We start from the raw sequence: 3,103 nt of genomic DNA, 5'->3' as shown, positions 1-3,103 counted from the left end.
GAGAATGGGCACATTCAGCCTTTGTGTAAGGTAGGTTTTAGATTAGTGATCAAATGGGAGAGATGAAATAAGGAGTGTGTCTGAATAAAGGGACATGTCCAGGGAGATGTGTGGTGACGAGTGTGTCTGAATGTCCAGGGAGATGTGTGGTGACGAGTGTGTCTGAATGTCCAGGGAGATGTGTGGTGACGAGTGTGTCTGAATGTCCAGGGAGATGTGTGGTGATGAGTGTGTCTGAATGTCCAGGGAGATGTGCGGTGAGTTAAGGAAGGACTGAAAGGAGAAAGGCATCAGAGGATAGTGCTCTGTGTGATCAGTAGTCTGCAGGTGAGGGGCTGGAATAGTCGTACTAGCTACTGCAAAGGATGGTCACAGGATTGAGATAGCTCTCCATTAGACATTGTCATAGTCTCTCTCTCTCTCTCTGTGTGTGTGTGTGTGTGTGTTTGAGTATGTGTACAGAATATGGATTGTATTATGCAAATGAACATATACGTATGCAAATGTATGCATATGTACATGCATTCCATGTGAATATGTATACTAATGCAAATCTCTACATTCATGTTGTAAAAATGTATGTATGTATATACGTATGTATGTATTTTATTTATGTATATATGTATGTATTAAGATTAGTTTGCGAGTCAGCATCACACTCTGCCATGTAAAAAAAAAGATTTCACACACTCTGGCATGTATCTAATTACATATCTAGAAGAGGAGCCATGATTTCAAACACGCTGGCATGTACTTGAAACATATTCAAAAAAAGAGTCACGATTTCAATCACTCAGAGTGAGATCCAGCATCAGAGTACATCGGATACGTTTCTTGTCCAGGCCAAATTCTACTGTGCGTGGGTTAATGTGCTCCAAGACACCCTCCACCCACCATCATCATCACCACCAGCCCCCCCCCCCCCCCCCCCCACACCGCTTCATCAGCTCCCTGAAGGCTCCATTCCCAGCTCTGGGTGAAGCGCTTTCACATGTAGCCAGCCGAGGCTCGGCTTCTCATGTCAGCAGTTCAAACTGAAACAATCTGAGGAACGAAAGCCTTTGGACCATCCGGCGTCCCCTGGGTCTTATGGAGAAGAGAAGACAGCTCATTTCCTTCTTGGAGACTAGTACCGGCTGCTGTGAAATGCAGAGAGAGAGAGTTACGCTATGAGGCTGAAGCTGTAATTGAACATGGGTAGTGGACAGTGTAGTGGACGTTCCCTGGACCCTGAGCCAATTACCTGGGCCCGTTAGCGGGAGTGAGTGACTGGGGAAGCTCTGATTGGCCGTGATTACAGCAGAGCTCCTGGCCAGGCTCTAGCCAGCTTAGTGTACATATTAATATGGGCCCAAAGGATACAGACATCCTGGAATAGTGTGTGTGTGTGTGTGTGTGTGTGTGTGTGTGTATGTGTGTGTGTGTGTGTGTGTGTGTGTGTGTGTGTGTGTGTGTGTGTGTGTGTGTGTGTGTCTGTGTGTGTGTGTGTGTGTGTGTGTGTGTGCATGCTTGCCTGTGCTCAGGCAAGTGTGTGTGTGTGTGTGTGTGTGTGTGTGTGTGCATGCTTGCCTGTGCTCAGGCGTGTGTGTGTGTGTGTGTGTGCATGCTTGCCTGTGCTCAGGCAAGTGTGTGTGTGTGTGTGTGCATGCTTGCCTGTGCTCAGGCATGTGTATGTGTGTGTGTGTATGTGTGTGTGTGCATGCTTGCCTGCGCACAGGCATGTGTGTGTGTGTGCATTTGCCTTTGCGTGTGTGTGTGTGTGTGTGTGTGTGTGTGTGTGTGTGTGTGTGTGCATGCTTGCCTGTGCACAGGCCTGTGTATGTGCGTTTGCCTTTGTATGTGTGTGTTTGTGTGTGTGTGTGTGTGTGTGTGGGGACTGGTAAATATGATGCAATTAAACTGCAACAAGCCATGTAATGTCCAAGCCACCAACAGGGTTTGGCAGGGGTCTTCTGCTTGGCCCCCGGATGGGCACACACATGTGGGCCCGATATTCATAAGTTCATAACACCCCCGCATGTAAAGTGGATAAAATCATTCTGGCTGCGCTTTCATTTTATGAAGTGTTCATGGAATAAATATATTTCATATGAAATCAAGTCTATTTCTGGCCCTGTCATGTCGATCTTTCAAACACAAGCAGCTTGATGACTCATGGGGCGCGAGAGAGAGAGAGAGAGAGAGAGAGAGAGAGAGAGGGGGAGAGAGAGAGAGAGAGAGAGAGAGAGAGAACACACTTGAGCGCGGTCCATTGCTCCTCCAGTGGAGTGTGATTGGGCTTTGCTGGGTGCATTAGGTTGAAAGTAATGCAGATGTTAAAAATCGCTGCAGCGGGCAAAAAGCACAGCGGGGGTGATCAGTCCTGTCCTCTGGCCACTGGACCGTGGCTGATTCATAAATGTGTGCGTTCCCACGGATCGTTTAAAGCCATCGACAGTAATGGCCCATCCACCCACCCAAAGCTCCCATGCACCCCTGCAAGCCATCAACAACACCTCCTCCGCCACCACCACCACCACCACCACCCTACTTCAAGTCATGTGAGCTCAGCTGAATTTCAATACAGACAGAACCTCTAAGCCTCTTAATAGATTTTGATCCCATGATCCTTCAGTGTGAAGAGTGTGAAAAGAGAGACAGGATTTACAGGAGAGGAGAAAAGAGACAGAGAGAGATGGAGAGAGAGAAAGAGAGAGACATGAAGAGAGAGAGATGGAGAGATGTGTGTGTGGATGAGAAAGAGAGAGAGAGAGAGAGAGAGAGAGAGAGAGAGGGAGGGAAGGAAATCAGTATATGGAGCGGAGTCAGCGAGCAGAGCTGGGTGGATTTCAGAGGGGATAAGATGAAGGCCGGCGAGCCCCAGCCAAGAACAGCGCAGCTCCCGCACGGGATGGGCCATTAGCCAGGGGTGGCCCCTGGGCTTCTCACTGTTCATTAGCCCTCGCCCACGCCACAAGCCCTAGAGCAGCTCAGCCTGCATGCTCCGTATAGCCGATAAGGCACTGCGCTGGAGAGCACAGTTCTACTGTGGAGAGTTACTCCCTCCACAGAGAGGCACAGCAATTCAATCACGTAAATACCCACACACGTATAGAGTCGTGTG

Source organism: Sardina pilchardus, chromosome 12 (genome assembly GCF_963854185.1).
Source record: "Sardina pilchardus chromosome 12, fSarPil1.1, whole genome shotgun sequence".
Lineage (NCBI taxonomy): Eukaryota > Metazoa > Chordata > Actinopteri > Clupeiformes > Clupeidae > Sardina > Sardina pilchardus.
Note: the sequence above shows the minus strand (reverse complement) of the source record.